The sequence below is a fragment of the Nomascus leucogenys genome, chromosome 24, assembly GCF_006542625.1.
Source record: "Nomascus leucogenys isolate Asia chromosome 24, Asia_NLE_v1, whole genome shotgun sequence".
Classification (NCBI taxonomy): domain Eukaryota; kingdom Metazoa; phylum Chordata; class Mammalia; order Primates; family Hylobatidae; genus Nomascus; species Nomascus leucogenys.
The window spans coordinates 18,835,316-18,855,673 of NC_044404.1; the positions used below are offsets into that span (position 1 = coordinate 18,835,316).

The 20,358-nt window shown below is 47.4% G+C and overlaps 1 long non-coding RNA gene across 1 annotated transcript; it reads right to left on the reverse strand.

The window, feature by feature from the left end:
• Positions 1-306: 306 nt before the first annotated feature.
• On the reverse strand, positions 307-20,275 carry LOC115833045. The gene is made up of 4 exons (XR_004028481.1): positions 20,104-20,275; positions 16,438-16,570; positions 2,826-3,092; positions 307-1,508 (listed from the first exon to the last, which is right to left on the reverse strand). It is a non-coding gene; the product is annotated as an uncharacterized LOC115833045 (long non-coding RNA).
• Positions 20,276-20,358: the final 83 nt, after the last annotated feature.

A 20,358-nucleotide genomic window follows, 5' to 3' on the forward strand; every position in this document is an offset into this window, starting at 1 on the left:
TGGCTCCAGGTCTTTCATGAGGGAAAGCAAAGGCAGCTTAAAGTCAGGGGGGCAGTCCGCAGACCACCCTCACTTCTAACTGTGGAGTTTGGGCATTCGTTCCCAAGGCCATTCTCAGGTTCCACCATTTGCTAGAAAGACTCATGGAAGTCACTGAAACTGTTTATACCCATGGTTATGATTTATTACCGTGTAAGGATGCAGATCAAATCAAGGAAGACACATGTGGGGTAGAATCCAAGAGGGTTCCAATGTCAGAGCTCCCATTGTCCTTTGCCTGTGGAGTCACAGACAGTGCTGACTCCTCCAGGTATGACGTGTGACAATAAGCAGAATATTGCCAACCAGGGGCACTCATCTGAGCCTCGGTGTTCTGAGTTTTTACTGGGGCATCATGGTCGATGCCTGCCTGCCTGCCTTCATGGCTGACCTTTAGACCCCAGACCCTGGAGGCTGAGCTGATATTTTCAACAGGCCCTGTTATTAGTCAGGTTAGGCTTGGCTCTGCTGCAGAGGCAGATAAACCCCCAAGCTCAGCAGCACTAGACAATAAAGGTTTGTTTTCTCCATTGCAGTCCCATGTCATTTGGAATGCATGACACCCAAGGTCACTGCATCTGGGGAAGAGGAGGGAGGCCAAGGCACTCTGGCTGTTAACTGCCGTGGCCCAGAAGTTACACGTGTCATTTCCTCTCACAGCCCATTGATGGGGATTAGTCACATGGCTGCAACTTACTACTGTAAGGAAGTCTGGGACATGGAGGGCAACTCATGGAATATTTGCTGAATGGAGGGCCAGTCCCCAAGAAGCCACCCACTGATCATGAGACGATCCCTATCTCTTCCCGTCAGCCCAGGGGAAGTGGACAAGCACTGAGTAGGAAGCAGGTGACCTGCCAAGTTCATCCATGCTCCATACCCAGCTGGAATTCCTGGAGGGCTTCCAACGCTCTGTGCCAACTCCTGAGAGTCCGAAAACACTGAAATAATTCAACCAGCCCAGACAGCTGATGAGAGAAAGGGGCCAGCCCCTCGAGAGTGCAGAGGAAGCAAGGGGAAAGGGCTGAATGGGTGGGAGGGTCCCCTCATCTGTGGCTTCAGCAAGGACCTTGCTGTCTGCTCAACCACCAGGAATTCCAGATGAGGCCTTTTCACAGCTGGTGCAGAGGGGTGGAGGGCTTGCATGAACTCAGAGTGCTTCATGGGGATTAGAAGCTTTGTCTCCATCCTGCTGTCTGTGTAGCTCAGACTCCCTCCAGGGCCATCACAAGGCTTAGGGCTGCCCTCGCGATCTGGGCTGAAGGTAGACTGAGGATACTGCTAAGGCGAGGTTCTGGGATGAAGCTGTCTTCCCTGTCTACTTGCAGACAGTGAAGTCCTTGTAGTGATGTCAGAGGAGCTGCTATGAGCCCTGAGGAGCGCTGCTATTGGCCAGGCCCTCACTCTGTGCAGGTGGTCCACATGCTGTCCTGGGTCATCTCACTCGATCCTTACAACAACCCTGTCAGCTGGAAATGATTATGCTCAGTTTAGGGAGGAGGAAACCAAGGTCTAGAGAAGCAAAGAAAAGGATTCAGGATGACACCCTGGGTGGTGAAGCCAGGGCATGAACCCAGACAAGAATTCAAGTGTTCACACTTTAAAAGTCATCGTAAGATGGAAAATGTCACAAGAGTTAAAGACATAGCCATCACCAGCCTCCACAGTTACCAGCTCACCACCCATCCCATTTCATGTGTCCCCCCCACCAATCACCCCTCCACACCCTGGGTTACATTGAAGCAAATTACAGACCTCACATCATTTTTAGATAGTTCAGCACTGTCTCTATAAGGAAGGGCCTGTCTTCTTAACTATAAGACCTCGCATGGAGTGGACATCAATAACTATTCAATAAATCTTCACTTATTATCTATGTGAATAAAATCTCTAAGCACCTGTCAAGCCAAAAGTGCATTTGTGCATCTCTAAAAGGCAGTCAGGAGTAGTGGGAAGATAATGGGCTTTACCATAAGCTTTGGGTTCAAACCCCGGCTCTGGCAGTTGCCATGGCTATGGGATACTGGGTGAGTTCATGGAAACTGCATGAGCCTCGGTTTCCTCCTCTGAAATCCACACATCATGACACTGTGGCTTGTAAAGTTGTTAGGATTCGATGAGCACATAAATGCGGGCACATGCCCTGCAGAGACCCTGGCTTTCTGGGGTAGTTTGTCAATAGCATAACCCTGAGTAACTCATTGAAACTCTTGTGCCTCAGTCTCCTCATCTGTAAAATGGAGTAATAACAGTACCTGCCCCAAAAGGCTGCTGTGAGGAGTCAGTGAGTTGATCTATGTTAGATGTGGGATGCCTGGCACTCAGTAAGTGTTCCATGTGAGTTAGTAATCACTAGAAGCCTGCAGGAAAACTAATGTCCAGTGTAGGGTTTATAATCCTGCAACATCGAACAGTTCTGGATCAAGCTATGCTTAAGATTTGAGCAATGATTCTCACCTGGGGGCAATTTTACTGCAATCCTAACTGGGGGCAATCTGTTGTCTTATTGACCCCAGGAGACATTTGGCAATGTCTGGAGACACTTGTGGCTATAACAGCTGGGTGGGTGAGCTGCTACCAGCATCTAATGAGTAGAGGCCAGGGATGCTGCTCAACATCCTATGAGGTACAGGACAGTCCCTTCAACATACAATTATCTGGCCCAAAATGTCAGTGGCAAGGTTGAGAAACCCTGGATTAGAGAAAGGATTGGGAGGGGGTTAGCTCCATTGCACAGAGGCTGGGAGATTGACGCTTCAGTCATTTGGGGCTGTGTCCAGACTCACGAAATTAATGGGATTTTTTCCATCTTCAGCAGAGTAGCAGTTGATCTGGTTCTTTCCGGAAGACAGCTGGATGTGGCAGCATGCCCTTTTTGAGTTGGGTACACTTTGTCTTATGAAGTGTCCTCTCCAAGCCTCTGCAGCTGGTTTGGGAGTGGCCAGGCCCTGGTGGGTGGAAGGTTCTGCAGGACACGGGGGCCCAGCTCCCTGACAGAATGCAGGGTCAGGTGGGGATTTCTGGCAGCAGCTGGATGTGCTTCTGGTCCTAACCTGGAGACAAGAGGAGGGATCTGGGGATAGAAGGCACATTCAGAGAAAAAGCATGACGGGGACATCATGGGCTTTGGAACCAGATGGGCAGCTGTTCAAATTCTAGCTCTTTCAGCTACCACTGGATGACCTTGGCATGGAACTTACCCCCTCCAAGACTCCTTTGACAGGACAAGCAGGGGTTGTCCAAAGTCCCAAAGTAACCAGGGCTTGAGTCCATGTCTCTTAATTCTCAGTCTAGGCCCTTCCCCATGCATTCATTCATGTGTTCATCCATTTACTCAATCAGCCTTTCATTTGTGATAGGAGATTGGAAGGGTGAAATGGACAGTGGCCACAGAATGAAGGGCCTTGTAGATCCTGGCAAAGAAGTTAGATTTTATTCTAAGAATGAATGAAAACCATGGAGGGTCTTGAGGGACATAATCAGACTTAGAAAAAGTCTGTTTGACTATTGTATGAAGCTGGACAGGCAAGAAGCCAGGGGCCCAGTGACAATGGTGGCTTTGACGGGGTGGTGGCTGCGACGAGGTGAAGAGGAGAGAGATTCAGGACACATTTTGGAGGAGAAGCCAGCAGGTCCTGCTCATGAATTGGGATATGGTGGGGGTTAGGAAAGGAGGGAATGGAGAGTAACTCCTCGGCTTTGCTCCTTTACAGTTGGGGAGATATGGAGGCCACTTACTGAGATGGGAAAGGAGGCCGTCAGGGGTAGGGTGCAGGGGGCAGAGATTCAACAGGTCTGCTCAGCCATGGCAGAGCTGGGAGCTCCATGGGAGACCCTGAGTAAAGATGGCGCTGCCTGACAATTTTGTAGCCTGGAGAAGATGATGCATGTGGCTCTGGAAATTTGGCTGGGATGCAAATTTGATTGAGATCATTTAGGGAGGGGGTAAGATAGAACATGGAAGAAGAAAAGAGAGCCAGGGACTGGACCCTGGGTGCTCCAACCTTTAGAGTTCAAAAGAAAATCAGCTTCCAGCAAAGCAGTCTGCAAAGTAGCAGCAGACGACACAGGAAGAGCAGGGAAGAAGGATGCCGGAGCCGCAGGAGAGAGCGCTGGGTGAGGCCACACGCCCCGGCATATAGCATGTCCTCCATGAGGCGACATGCATAAAGCATCTGGAACACAGCAGGCCTACAGTAATTGGTCCATATTGGTATTAACTCTTAAACATGCTTAGAAGATGGCTGCCACTATTTTATTGAGGATTTTTGCATCAATGTTCATCAAGGATATTGGTCTGAAATTCTCTTTTTTGGTTATGTCTCTGCCAGGCTTTGGTATCAGGACGATGCTGGCCTCATAAAATGTGTTAGGGAGGATTCCCTCTTTTTCTATCAATTGGAATAGTTTCAGAAGGAATGGTACCAGTTCCTCCTTGTACCTCTGGTAGAATTCGGCTGTGAATCCATCAGGTCCTGGACTCTTTTTGGTTGGTAAGCTATTGATTATTGCCACAATTTCAGAGCCTGCTATTGGTCTATTCAGAGATTCAAACTGGATCCCTTCCTTACACCTTATACAAAAATTAATTCAAGATGGATTAAAGACTTAAATGTTAGACCTAAAACCATTAAAATCCTACAAGAAAACCTAGGCAATACCATTCAGGACATAGGCGTGGGCAAGGACTTCATGTCTAAAACACCAAAAGCAATGGCAACGAAAGCCAAAATTGACAAATGGGATCTAATTAAACTAAAGAGCTTCTGCACAGCAAAAGAAACTACTATCAGAGTGAACAGGCAACCTACAGAATGGGAGAAAATTTTTGCAACCTACTCATCTGACAAAGGGCTAATATCCAGAATCTACATTGAACTCAAACAAATTTACAAGAAAAAAACAAACAACCCCATCAAAAAGTGGGCAAAGGACATGAACAGCCACTTCTCAAAAGAAGACATTTATGCAGCCAAAAAACACATGAAGAAATGCTCATCATCACTGGCCATCAGAGAAATGCAAATCAAAACCACAGTGAGATACCATCTCACACCAGTTAGAATGGCCAACATTAAGAAGTCAGGAAACAACAGGTGCTGGAGAGGATGTGGAGAAATAGGAACACTTTCACACTGTTGGTGGGACTGTAAACTAGTTCAACCATTGTGGAAGTCAGTGTGGCGATTCCTCAGGGATCTCGAACTAGAAATACCATTTGACCCAGCCATCCCATTACTGGGTATATACCCAAAGAACTATAAATCATGCTGCTATAAAGACACATGCACACGTATGTTTATTGCGGCACTATTCACAATAGCAAAGAGTTGGAACCAACCCAAATGTCCAACAACGATAGACTGGATTAAGAAAATGTGGCACATATACCCCATGGAATACTATGCAGCCATAAAAAATGATGAGTTCGTGTCCTTTGTAGGGACATGGATGAAACTGGAAAACATCATTCTCAGTAAACTATCGCAAGGACAAAAAACCAAACACCGCATGTTCTCACTCATAGGTGGGAATTGAACAATGAGAACTCATGGACACAGGAAGGGGAACATCACACTCCGGGGACTGTTGTGGGGTGGGGGAAGGGGGAAGGGACAGCATTAGGAGATATACCTAATGCTAAATGATGAGTTAATGGGTGCAGCAAAACAACATGGCACATGGATATATATGTAACAAACCTGCACATTGTGCACATGTACCCTAAAACCTAAAGTATAATAATAAAAAATAAAATAAAATAAAATAAAATAAAAAAAGAAGATGGCTGCCACATATCAGTCCACCATCAGCCAGTTGATGTGGGAGTCCGGCCCTTGCCTGACAGGGCAGATGCTTTTTGGGAGGATGTTGGGTCTCAGGCTCCAGCACCCACAGCCTCAGCATCCATTCTCAGCTCTGCCTGCCCTGGGGGTGTGGCCCTGAGCACGTTCCAGAAGCTCTTGGAGCCCACGTGTTCTCATCTGTAACAGGGTTATTGATAGAATGTGGGGACAGAATTAGGATTCAAATCCACTTCTGCTGACCCCGGAGCCCACTGTCTTTCCATGACATAGAATGGCAGCCATTCCCATAGCAGGAGGGAGCTGCTGAAGGGACACTGAAGACAGGGCTGCCTGGAGGCGCTATTCTTGATGATTTCTGCCACACAGCGGCCCTGCTTCAAGCACACTGAGTCCACTTGTTCTCAATTCTGGCTGCTGCCTGTTAGAATCAGATCTGGGTAGGTGAAGAGGGCAGAGGGAAGGGGACTAAAACATATCAATGTCCAGGCCTCTCCCCCGCCCCATTAAATCAGAACCTCTGGGAATAAAGCCCAGGCATCAGGATCATCATCATCATCATCGTCATCATCATCATCATCATTATCATTTTAGGTCCCCCATTGATTCTGACACAATCCAGTCTTGAAAACCGATGGAGAACCTGAAGCCCTAGAGCTCTAACCCTAAGTCTTTCCTACCCTGAGTTCCTGCAGCATGAAAAACAAAGCTGGCTTTCTCTTCCCTGCATAGAAGACCTCCAGACAGGAAGTGTGATGGGTAGTTAAGAACCCCCAGCATGGGGTTAAACCCATCTGAGTTACTTTTTAGCCATGTGGCCTTAGTCAAGTTCTCTCCAGCCTGATTCCTGGGAAAGATCAATTCTTCAATAACCATTGCACGACTCTATACAGTTGATAAGGCATTTTGATATACACCATCTCTTTGAATTCTCACCCACAATCCTGTAAGGAAGAGGGAAATGATTAGTTCCATTTTCTAGTTGGGGAAACTGAGGCTCAGAGATGAAGTCAGTTGCCAAAGTACATTCAGCTATGTTTTGAGTGCAGGTTTTCTTTCTCTTTTGCCAAAGGGAGGCTGGAATTAAGAAGGCCCACGATGGAGCTTTGCCCAAGACAGTGACTGGGACATAGGAGAGGCTTGGAAATTGCAGAATGAATGAATGAGCTAAAAGATGGGCAGGAGATGCTTCTAAACAGGGTCCTGTAGTGACCAAGGCCCCTACCCCAGTGAAAGGAGAGGAAGAAATTAACCATTCCAGGCAGTGGCTGCACCAGGAACAGGCCAGCTGTTTACACACAGCATGGGGCACTCACAGTCATACTTCTGCTGGAAGGGACCCATTTTACAAGTGGGAGGTTGAGGCCCACAGTCAGTGGGTGGACAAGATCCTCTAACTCCTGATCCAGAGCCCATTCTGACATCCCAGAGTTCAAAAAAAGTCATGGAATTTTCAAGAAAATTCTGGGTAAAACTCCTCTGGGGAAACAAAGTCCTCATTCTGGTGTTCATCCCAAAGAGAAATTCTGCATCTCTGACCGGTACGTACCAGGTATAAGCTGGACAATGGAAACTGTCGCAGGAACACTGACTGGTTAATTTTCTTCCTGACATCCAAACTCCCTCACATCCCATGCCAGATTGGGTTAAGTGCTTTACTTATGTTATTTCGGGGGCTGGCAAACTTTATCCACAAAGGTCCAGTTAGTAAATATCTGAGACTTCTTGGACCATCCAGTCTCTGTCAGTTTCTCACCTCTGAATGTTGTACGAAAGCAGCCACATGTAAACACATGAGCATGTCTGTGTTCCAGGAAAATTTTTTTCCAGCCCAGGCTGTAGTGCAGTGGCATGATCTTGGTTCACTGCAACCTTCACCTCCCTGGTTCAAGCAATTCCCCTGCCTCAGCCTCTCGAGTAGCTGGGATTACAGGTGCATACCACCACACCCGGCTAACTTTTTTGTATTTTTAGTAGAGATGGGGTTTCACCATGTCGGCCAGACTGGTCTCGAACTCCTGACCTCAGGCAATCCACCTTGGTCTCCCAAAGTGCTGGGATTACAGGCGTGAGGCACTGTGCTCGGCTCCAGGAAAATTTAATATGTGGGCAGTTAAATTTGCATTTCACATAATTACATATCACAAAATGTTGTTCTTCTTTGAATTTATTTGTCAACCATTAAAAAATGCAAAAACTCCTCTTAGCTCCCAGCTTGTATGGACAGGGGGCAGGAGGATTTGGTCCAAAAGGGCCATAGTTTGCTGGCAGAAACCATACGAAGTAGATTTTGTTGTTACCCCCATTTTAAAGATGAAGAAACTGAGTCCCAGAGAGGTTCAGGGATTTTCGTAAGATCACACAGCTAGCAAGTAGCAAAACTGGGAGTCATAGTCAGACTCGGAGTCAGGCAGTTGGGCTCCAGAGCCAGGCTCTTAACCACTCAGTTGCCATATGGACACAGAACCTTCATGTGGAGGAAACTTTAAGCGCATGAAACTGAGGCCCAGAGAGGGGATTAAGGCTGCAACCTAACAGAGACACACAGTGATGGAGAGGCAGAGCCCCGCCTGGCTCCCTGACTCAGTCCAGGGTTGGTTCCTCCACATCAGGCAACTTCCTCATTTATTCCAACTAATTATCATCTGTTAAGCAGATCTGGAAATGCCGACATGAGAGTTGGAAGTGGGGGTGGGTGACTGACAAGGCGGGAGAGGGAGGTGGTCAAGAGGGGCTCCTACCTCCACACGCGTCCACACGCATCCACATGCACGCACACACACAACGGCTTCCATTTCCTGAGATGTCCACCTGCTTTTATGAATATAAGTGGATTTGTAACAAGCATTGCAGCTGCATATAAGGCATTCAGACATGGAGACAATTTTACTAGATAATAGACTATCATGCAGGATACAATTTAAATTAAAAAATGCAATTTTCACCTTGAAATGAACAAATGATTACAATTTCTATACAAATTAAGGCATTCAGCCTCTCTTTCAGTAGTGGCACCAGCCCATGAAATATGACATAATTACCATGAAATACATTTTCAAATATTTTGATTTTTGTCCGCTGCTTTTTAAAAAACATAGGCCGCCTTCTAGGTCTCCAAGTATGTGTTGGCATTTCCCACCTTCTGGGAAAAACACATTAAAAAGAAAAGCCAAAGTCCCCGAAGATGAAGTGGCCCCCCTCCCTGCCCTCCCCTCCTCCTATCTCCTCACCCCTCAGAGTTCTCTGCCCTCCCCCTCCCCCTCCCTTGCTCAGAGATAAAATTGAAAAAAGGCAGACGGAGGATAGGGGACACAGGCGCCCACCTCCAAAGCCTGAAATTTATCTAAGTTGCCACGCTTATCTGCAGAATCGCATCTGCTGGTTATCACGACGCCAACCGCTCCAACCCTCCATCCCGCTCTTCTCTGGAAATGGCTCCCCCATCCCTCCTACCAATGCATTCCCCCCCGCCTCAACCCGCACTCTTATTTTTTAATTATTTTTCCATTGTGTTGTCTCTTTGTGGCTGGAGATGGAAGGATGAAAAGCCACTGCCTGTGGCTTGATCCAGCCCCATGGAACTTTGGAGTTCAGAAGGAGTGGATGGGGCAGGCAGCCAGTGAGTCTCAGCTACCAAACTGGGTGGAGCTCTCTGTTCTTTGTCCTAACTGAGTGACCTTGATGAAGGTCATTCCTACCCGAATCCGTCTCCTCCCTATGCCTGTAAACCTGCCATCTTGAATAACCCATCCCTTTGGTCTGAGCTTTGGGTGGAAGATCTCCTGGGATATTAGATCTGCATCCAAAACACTTACCGGCAGACCTTCGTCCTCTTCCTTGGTTCTTAGTGTGGGTCTGAGTCTTCTGTTCTGAACCAGCATCCACTAGGCACGCTTCACTCCCGATTCTGCATCTGCTGTCCCCAAAACTTCGTTCCTATCTGTCGCGTGGTCTCGCAACACTCTTTGGGCCAGCTGTGCCCTGCCTTTTCCTCCTTAAGGATTATTCTGGCTCTTCCTCCATCCTGGCCAGTCTAGTCTGGCCCAAGTCTCCTCCACTTCAGGGGGTTGTCCTTCTACCTAAACGAAGCCTGTGGAGGAAGATTGACGATGAGATGCAGCTCTTAAAGCCCATTGCTTTTGCTTAGCACATTTGTTTTGGTTTTCCAAGCATTTTTGCCTGCTTCAACATGATCCCATCTTGTGACGGCCCTGTACGGAGGACCTCACTCACAAAGGAAGCATTCAACATTTTACAGAGGAGTAACCAGGTATTCTAGACCAATGTGGGAAATGACCAAAGCAAGTCCACACTCATTCTTGGAGCATGGACCACACTCTCTTCCTCTGACCCCAGCCTACCCTACATTCTACCCTCCCTACTCTCCTTCCTCGGCCCAGGGCGAAGTGAAGACTGGATCACACTCCAGCTCATAGAGCAAAATGGGACATCCTAGTGGAAAGAGAATGGGTTTTAGGATCAAACATTCAGAGTCTCAGACTCTGATCTCCACCTCTTTCTTGCTCTCTGACGCTGGCCAAATTAACTTGCCTCTGCGCCTCGAGTGTTCTCATCTGTAAGATGTAGAAAATGATCTCTTCTGCATGGAGGCTGTGGGAATGAACTTTGCAAGAGCGGGGCTGACCTTCAGCAGATGTAAACTTCCCCTCTCATGTTCTGACTCCCAGCTTGCTTAGGGATTTTGAGATTTTGTTTTTAATTCTTTTGGTTCATTAAGAAAAGCCCAAGCCCCAAAGTGTTCATCACTTAGAAACTTGTTGGTATTTAGGAGTGAGTCAAGTGTCTATGCCTGAACCAGATACCAGGGTATTGAGAGATGAATGTGCCAGCATCCAGGGAGGGGGTGGTGGAGTTGAGGGGAAGCAGGAGGGCAAGGGATGATCATAACAATGTTTTACTAAACACCCACACTCTGTCCTAGCCACCGTGCTAAGGGTCTTCATCTCATTAATCCTCACGATCATATTATGAAGTTAATATTAACCCCATTTAACAGATGGAAAAACTGAGTCACAGAGAAGTTATGTCATTTGCCCAAGATCACACAGCTAGGAAGTGACAGAGCTGGGATTTAAACCCAGGCTTCCTGGCTCTAACAAAATACTCTACTCAAGTGTTCTGGGTTGACCAGATGACCATCTTTTCCCAACTATGTATTTTCTTAGTAAAAATATATAAACAAATGACATGTGCCCTAGGAACTTAAGGCACATCAACAGCTAGCTGGTTAAATAAGACAAGTACACACTTAGCTTTACTCCAAGGCAAAATTTACTGATGCCAAGCAGAGGAGGTGGGATTGCCAAGCACCCATGGCACTCTGGTCAGACTATGACCCAGGGAGCAGCTGAGCCATGGGGCTGGGAGAAAGGATAGCACATGCATAGTCAGGCAGTCAGATTCCACTCCTGGTTCTGCAAAGCCCCCATGTGGTGTGGCCAGATCACCTAGTGGCTCTGGGCCTCCCCATCTTCACTGGTGGAATGAAGGGACTGATCTGAAATCAGTGATCTGCACATATTTCCCGAAGCAACCCTAGGATAGAGGAAAGGAACTGTGAGTGCCCACACCCAGGGCACTCAGAGTGGGGAAATAACCCCAGGTAACACACCCCAGGCCAACATTTACTTAAATGGTCAAAATGGTCATTTTTTTTTTTTTTTTGAGACGAGTCTCGCTCTGTCACCCAGGCTGGAGTGCAGTGGCGTCATCTTAGCTCACAGCAAGCTCCGCCTCCTGGGTTCACGCCTCCTCCTACCTCAGCCTCCCAAGTAGCTGGGACTACAGGCACCCACCACCACGCCTGGATAATTTTTTGTATTTTTTAGTAGAGACGGGGTTTCACCATGTTAGTCAGGAGATGGTCCCCATCTCCTGACCTTGTGATCCACCCGCCTCGGCCTCCCAAAGTGCTGGGATTACAGGCATGAGCCACCGTGCCCAGTCTAAATGGTCAAATTTTTTAAGTGTCAAAAATGCATGCAAATTTGGCATTCTGTTCCCCAGTGCGCACTATATTATAAAAACGGTGACAGTTCAGTTTGGAATTTTCCTCTGCAAAATTCTATCTAAAACCACTACTACCAACTGCCAGAAAAGTTATATCACATTTTTTTCTGTGGCATTTTTTCATGTCTACAAATTCAGCAAAAGGCCAGATCCTCTGTAATAGCCCTTTATTTTATTTAATAAAATAAAATAAAGCCAAAGTTCTCCTAGGACAATGTTCTGTCCATTATTATAACACCCACACATTCTAATATTGAGTTGTTTTTAACACTCTAACATTATAACATTGTTACCCTTGATTATGATATTATTCTAATGCGCAGACACTGTCTCATTCTGATATTCAACCTCTCTACCACATTGAAAAATCATCTAATCTTCAATTCATCTGTTTTTGGTATTTGATTCTAAGTCATGGATGGACAGGAAGGTGCTTCCTTGTCCTGGGAGGGCAAATGAGCCCCCAGGAACTCGTGGGAGCCTTTCTGCCAGCACCCAGGCAATTAACAACCTCCACAGCCACATGACTTGAATTTGTTCGTCCTGAAAACAGGACAAAATGACTATCTTAGAAGTTGTTTGAGATCCTTTTCTGCAATGTAATAGCAGTTTATAGCTAATATTTGCTGGGTGCTTACTAAGAACTTTACATGCATTCTATCATTTAATCCACCCAAACACCTTACAGGCTGCTATTATTGTTCCCAATTTACAGAGGAAAAACTGAGACTAAGAGAGGTTCAATGACTTGCTCAAGTCTCACAGCTAATTGTGAGAGAGAAAGGATTTTAACCCATGATTGTCTGACCTCAGTTCATTCCTCTGTTGAACTAATGAGCACAGATGGAACTTTGGGGAATAAGGAATCAACCCCAGAACCTAACACAGTGCTAATTAAATATTTATTGAGTAAATGATTGAGTGAGTGAACAGTACTCTTAGAAATGGACCAACCCTAGGAAATCATTCACCAGCATTCAGATGGGTGAAGGGTTAACCCTACTTTAAAGATAAGATGTTTTGCAAGATCACGCAGCAACAAAGTGGCAGGGATGGGGATGGTGGGTGGACACGGCTGGGACCCAGGTTTGCTTCACGTGGTGGCAGAGCTCTCTGTTCTCCACCCTGCTGCTCCAACAGTGGGGCAGTGCCCAGCCTTGGCAGGACCATCCTGGATACCTTGGAAACGTGCTTGCACTGGCTTCAGACGGTCTTGGATTTAGGTAACTTGGAGACGCTTTAGGGAAACAAGTGTGAAATTTGTGTCTCTCAAGTGAAAGCCCTGTCTGTTACAAAGGCAGGATTTTTAAGACCACAGATTAAAATAAAGCTAATTAGAGGTAATGGGGATGTGAATCAAGAGAATCAAGATCCTTAACCATCTTTATAGCTGCTTCACTGTCTCCCTAAAGCCTTAACCATCTTCATAGATCCTTGGCCATCGTCATAGTCATTGGCCACTCCTGGGAATTCAAGCCTCAGAGAAAAACCTATGATAAGGGCAAAGCTCTCTTCATGGAGATGCCTGGGATAGTGAAGTAAAATGAGAACAACCCAAGGGTTCAACAATAGAAGGATGATTAAGGAAAATGTGGTATTTCCACTCAACGGGCTACTCTTTAATGTCCATTAAAATGTACATTTACAATATTTTTAACATAGGGAGATATTGATACTCCACTGATGAGCCAGATAACGTAGGACAGGAAACTGGCCCTTTTGATGTGACCTTAAGAAGGTAGACTAGAAGGGACAGTATGAACGTGTCCATAGAAGTTGCCCTGGAGAATGGGATTATGGGGATTATTTTACCTCCAAATGGATGCTCTGTTTCTTTGATAACTAGAAATTCATTAAAAAGAGAAAAGCAGACAAGGAATAAATACGAGAAGGAGGACAAGAAGAAAAATGCCCTGTTCTTGGTTGTCACTTCTTTTGAGTGACAGCTTCCCAAGGAAAGCAGAAGTCGCCCCATAGAAAGAAAAATAGAGGAAAAGGATTTAACAAAATCAGAAAGCTTCAAGCCCAAATGTACCCCATGACTAAGAACGAATAAAAGCCTGCAAAAGAAAACTCCCACCCCATCTGTCTCCACGACTGAGGCCACCATTCATGAGCCATCAGCATAGCTGTTTCTAAACAGGATTCCAGCTTCAACACAGCACGTGTGTCATGACCTTCAACAATTTTCATGCCCTGCCACAGGATTGAGCAATAATACTTACTTTAAAATGAATCATACTTGTCAAAGCAGCCATTACGTATTGAGTACCTACTGTGTGCCAGGTACAGGGTCAACACCTCAACATGCCTGACCTTATTTTATCTAGATGGCAACTCACAAGACAGGTGCTGAGGTCATCCTTTGGAGAGGTGTGCCCTGAGGTTCTTCCACTTTAGTAGCCCACCCGGGGCCACTGGCAGAGCTAGAATTCAAACCCTGGCCTCTGACCTTCACCACCACCAGACCCAGCTCCCTAGGCAGGAGCCCTGGAAATATCAACCAACCCATTGCACAGAAGGAAACATTGCTCCTTTTTCTGCTGCCATAAATAAGAATGTGGATGTTCTCTAGTTATTAATTATGGAACGATCTCCAAGATATCCAGTTAGATTAAAAAAATAATAAAATGCATGGTATACCACTTTCGTATGAAAAATAAAAAAGAATAAATTGATGTGCTTGCCTTTACAGGTATAAAAAAGTCTCTGGAAGCTATGTGAAAAGCTGGTTACATTGGTTACCTTTAGAGAGGGCAACTGGGAGCAATGCCTTTGTCTTTTAGAATTTTGAATCATGTGAATGCATGATATTAAACACATACAATTTACAAATTCTTAAAATTTAAGGAAAACAAAGAACTCATTGCTCTTGAAGGTACAAACAGGTAGATGTCATCAGCCACGTACTCATTAGGACAGGCTCTGAACCATCCCTCCTGGGCAGCCCTTGGGTTTCACAGCATTAGACCCGGATTTCTTGCCTGTCATTGCCCATAAAAGCTTATTGGCACCATCAGGTAGTTCTTTAAAGGAGCCCAAGTTAGTGAATTAGTTCTAAGGGCAGGAACGTATTTGATGGTTGAGATTTGAACTAGGAAGCTCAAAACAAAAAGAGAGACAAAAAAGTTCAAGAACATTTCACTGAAAGAGAGAGAGAGGATTAACAAAGATTTGATCTATTCCACAAACATTACATAATCCCTTTTGTATCCCAGAGCATTGTTGGGCACTGGGATGCAGCAGGAACAGCACAGAGTTCCTGACCTCAGGGAGCTCATGTTCTAACAGGTGGAGGCAGATGGTAAGTCGCTGAGCAATTACGTATTGAAAATAGTCATTGCAACTTGTCTTAAGCCTAGCAAGGGAGCAGAGGGCTCTGGGAGGGGCTAGCGGGGCTGCATTCAGTGCCTCTTAGGAGGCTACATTCTTACAGCAACCTAAATGATGTCCAAGAGGCAGCCACCTAGAAGCTTGGGAAAGGCATTCCCTGGCTGAAGGAACAGCCAGTGCAAAGGCCCTGTGGCAGAATCTTCCAGAGTGGGAGATCATGCGCTCTGGGGTGAGAACACCCTGACTGTGGTAGGGGGTCTCAGCAAGTCATTCAACCTCTGTGAGCCTTAAATCCCTCCCTGGAAATGGAATAACAGTAGCTCCAGAGTCCCAAGGCTTTGCACAGGTGCTGTGTGAAGCCCCTTATGAGCCTGTCTCCTCCTCCTTCAGCTTTACCAGTGGTTCCCAAAGTGGCTCCCATCAACGGCAACATCTGGGAACTTACTAGAAATGCAAACTACCCAGCTTCACCCCAGATCCCCTGAATCTGAAACTCTGGAAATGGGGACCAGCAGTCTATGTTTTAACAAGCCCTCCTGGTGATGCTTGTCGCAAACTCCGGTACAAAAACCATAGATCTACATCATGGTCACCATCATCCTCTTCACCCTTCTTGTCTAGCACTTCCTCTGATACCATCCCTTAACAAGTCACCACTTCCCAATTTCTCCAATGTTGACTGCTAGGCCCTTCTGTGGTCCTGAATCAGCAGCTTTTGCTACATGCCTTCAAGGTCCCAGCAGGTAGATGCCCCTGCCCCTTCTCCCCTTCTCCAGGGACTCACCAGCCACATGTGCATCCAGGAGGCCCATCTCCTTTGTAAGTGAAATGAAGTGATTTAACACACGGAGGCTGGGCACGGTGGCTCATGCCTGTAATCCTAGCACTTTGGGAGGCCGAGGCAGGCAGATCACTTGAGGTCAGGAGTTTGAGACCAGCCTGGGCAACATGGTGAAACCACGTCTCTACTAAAAATACAAAAATTAGTAGAGTGTGATAGCAATTGCCTGTAATCCCAGCTACTTGGGAAGCTGAGCCAGGAGAATCACTTGAACCAGGGAGGCGGAGGTTGCAGTGAGCCGAGATTATGCCACTGCACTCCAGCCTGGGTGACAGAGTGAGACTCTATCTCAAAAACAACAACAAAAAAAGACACACACACATGCACACACACACACATATGCACACACACACACACACAGATAGTTTGAATCCTGGCTCTTCTACTTACCAGCTGTGTGTTCTCAGAAAAGTTTCTTAACCTCTCTGTGTCTTGATTTCTCATCTTTAAAACAGAGACAATACATTTCCAGGATGGTTGAAAGGATTGACGATATTAATGTAGATAAAGGTTGGAACAACACCTGCCAGGGAACACACAATGGAATTTTAGAAATTCTGGTTCTCCGGGCCCTTTCCACCCAAGCTCCTGGCCTTACCTGCTCCTGTTTCCCTCCATGCACCACAGGCACCAGCCAGACTGGGCCACTGTGATTCCCGAATCTGCATTTTTTTCACGCCTCCACCCTTTTGCCCATGTTGTGACCTCTATCTGAAACGCTTCTTCCTCTTCACCTGCAAAACTCCTGCTAGCCCATCCTTCACCCTCTGTCCCACCCCCTCTCCATTCACAGCCAGGTTGGCCTAACTCCCCCCTCCCTCAACATATGACATCCCTCCCTCTCAGCCTTCAATCCCCAGGTACTTAAATGCCTAGTTTTGATGTCTGGCTTCCCTCCTAGTATGTAAGTTCCCTGAAAGCAGAGTTTAGGTCTTATTCTTCTTCATATCCTACATCTGGCTCTTAGTGAGTGTTTAATAAACATTCATGGAGTAAAAATTAGGAGTGAATTTTAAAAAATGAATTAGAGTTACAGGGACCGACAACTCAAGATCTTTAAGATACAGTGAGTAACATTTAGAGATGGCAGAAAATTACATACAATACCATCCAATACAGTGACCCTCCAAAAGCTGTATTTCTGCATGTGCATTTATATATTGTGTGCATGGAAGGATATCTGGAAGAGTAACCAGCAGTGATACCAGGGCTGGAGTTAGGCAGAGAGACTCATTTCAATGCTGGGTGAAGGGTTTGTCTCCCTGTCTTGTTTGAATTATTACCAAAAGAATGAAGAATTTGTTGTATATTAAAATCAAAGAAAAGAGTTCTCCTGTAAAGAGCTGATGTGGAAGCCTTCCCTCTCCCCGCTTCAGATCCATCCTACATCTGCAGGGGGCTGGGGAGGCCAACAGGTCCTCTGGGCCTGTCCTCCCTGCCCCTCCCCTGGTCCTCGCTCCCTCCTCGGCTGAGTGTGTGATGGACTGGTGAGCAGTCAGTGCTGATGGGGCTGCTTTGGGAAGGGTGGTCAGGCCAAGGGGTGCCTCAGTCACCTGGGAAACAGCAAGGGAAGGAGAAGATCGGCGGGTGTGGATGGAAGGAAGAGAGAAAAGGATGGAGAGCCTTCCGAAAATCACTGAACAGGCATTTAGTGAGCATCTACTGTGTTCTGGGAGCTTGCAAGGAACCCAACAGGCCTTATGTTTCAGATGGAGAAACTGAGGCCCAAACATGGGAAGGGGCTTGTCTAGAGGCAGGCCTGGGACTAGAACCCAGGTCTCTCTGCCCTGAGTTCTCCACTGGGAGAGCAGCTCCCAAGGCAGGCCACGCCTTTCTTACAGACTCCAGGAGATGGGCTGCCGCACCTCTGGCTGCGTGGGGGCTGGCCCGCAACCCTGGAAGGCAGGAGGGAAGCATCTGCCCTTTGTCAGGCTCCTACTACATGACAGTTCTCCCCGGAACCCTGAAAGGTAGGCACGATTATCATCTCCATTTTACAGATGAGAAAACTGAGGTTCCAAGTGATGAAGTGACTTGCCCAAGAGTGTTTGGTGAGTACCTGCTATGTGCCAGTCCTACTATGTGCCAAACTAGCCCCCACCTACTGGTCTTGGAGCGATGCTGGGATAGCCTAGCTGGTTCGGCAGGTGAGGAAGACAAGGCTCAGAGAGGCTCAGATGAGGCTGTGTCACCCAAGGTCACACAGCCAGCACACGTGGGCACTCTCACCCTCAACTAGAGAGAAGAGGACGCTTTCTGGAAAAGGTAGAGTTGGTTGGACAGGGGGTACCTGGGTTTGGGTGTGTCTGTATATCCCTCCGCTGACCCTAGACAGTGGGGCTCCTACCTCATTTCTGTCCTCCATGCCCCAGTCCTTGCAGCTGTGCCTGCTGCCCCTTCTGGCCCCCTCAACTGTCACGGATTATGCCAGGGACCCTGGGGACAGGGGAGCAAACATCTGGATCCTGTTACAGGGCCTAGCTGGAGGTATGGGGGCAGGGGTGCGAAACCAGTGGAGTAGGGGCTCTAAATGAGATTCAGAATCTCAGCAGGGCCCTAGCATGGGCGGGCGAGGGGCCAAGGGGCCGCAGATCCGGGCTGGGCAGGAAGGTGGGATCAGAGCAGACCAGCAAACCCTTCCTGAGCCACTGGGGCCAGGCAGGAGGCAGGATTATGGAATTAGTTCAGGAGGCAGCTTTGGGCAGGGGCTGGCGATGGTGGCCCCGGGCAACGGCCCAGCCAGGTTGCGTCCACCTCCCAGGGGTCACTGGGCACTGGGAGTTCAGTGGGAATATGGTTTGGTTTAGAGGCCAGCCCTTAAGGACAGGTCACATCAAATTCAGCCTGAAATTCCAGGCCAGTCAAGGCAGCCCTGTCATGTACCAAAGTCAACAGGGAGCCTGGGAAGAGCTGTGCAGGGAGCATGGATGGAGGTCCACACCATGGGGGTGTCCAAGGGGCTTCACTGTTGCTACCCAGTATGGCCCACTCTGTGTTGGCAGGTTGGGAGGATCAAAAGAAGAAACCCCACAGTGGGCACCACTTTCAAAGCACTTACTGTGCTTGGAGAACATTTGGTGTTCAAGAAAATGCCACAGTGTGGGCATGGTGAGTGTCCACTTGACAGATGAGAAAATAGAGGCTTAGAGAGGCTGGTGAAGAAGCAACTCCCTGGGAGGAGGTGAAACTCAAGCTGGAGCAAGAGAGAGAGAAGGTGGAGAAGGCATTCCAGGCAGAGGACACAGCAGAAGCAAAAGCAAGGTGGGCAGGACACCCATGCATTGGGTGGGTGCCTTCTGGGGAAACAGAAGGTTCTCTTGGGCAGGGTAAGAATTCAGACTGGACAATGAGGAGGGAGGTTCAAGACTGTTTCTGAAGTGCTTTGAATGTCAAGGCAAGCGGTTTGGACTTTGTCTTGGAAGCAAGAGGGAGCCATCGAAAGTTCGTAAAGATGGCAGTGCCACGATTAGAGATGGGCTATCAGGAGAGTCACGAGGGCAACTCTCAACAAATGGGTTAAAGAGAGGAGAGAGTGAACACAGAGGCAGGCGAGCAAGGACTCTGTTCACAGGGCCCTGAATGAATGGGCTACCGCACAAATACGTCATGAAGAGGAGGAAAACAAAGAATAATTCTGATTGAAATTATAGTGGTGTTAGGCCATTCTTGCATCACTCTAAAGAAACACCTGAGACTGAGCTGGGCACGGTGGCTCATGCCTGTAATTCCAGCACTTTGGGAGGCTTAGGCAGGAGAATCACTCAAGGCCAGGAGTTTGAGACCAGCCTGGCCAGCACAGTGAAACCCCACCTCTACCAAAAAACTACCTGGCTAATTACAAAAATTAGCCAGGTGTGGTGGCACATGCATGGAGTCCCAGCTACTAGGGAGGTTGAGGCAGGAGAATGGCTTGAACTCAGGAAGCAGAGGTTTCAGTGAGCCGAGATCATGCCACTGCACTCCAGCCTGGGTGACAGAGTGAGACCCTGTCTCAAAAAGAAAGAGAAATATCTGAGACTGGATAATTTATAAAGAAAAGAAGTTTAATTGGCTTACGGTTCTGTAGACGGTACAGAAAGCATGACGCTGGCATCTGTAGACGGTACAGAAAGCATGACGCTGGCATCTGTAGACGGTACAGAAAGCATGACGCTGGCATCTGCTCGGCTCCTGGGGAGGCCTCAGGAAGCTTTTACTCATGGCAGAAGGTGAGGCGGGAGTAGGCACATCACCTGGTGAAAGCAGGAGCAAGGGATGTGGAGAAGGCACCACACACTTTTAAACAACCAGATCTCAGGAGATGTCACTATT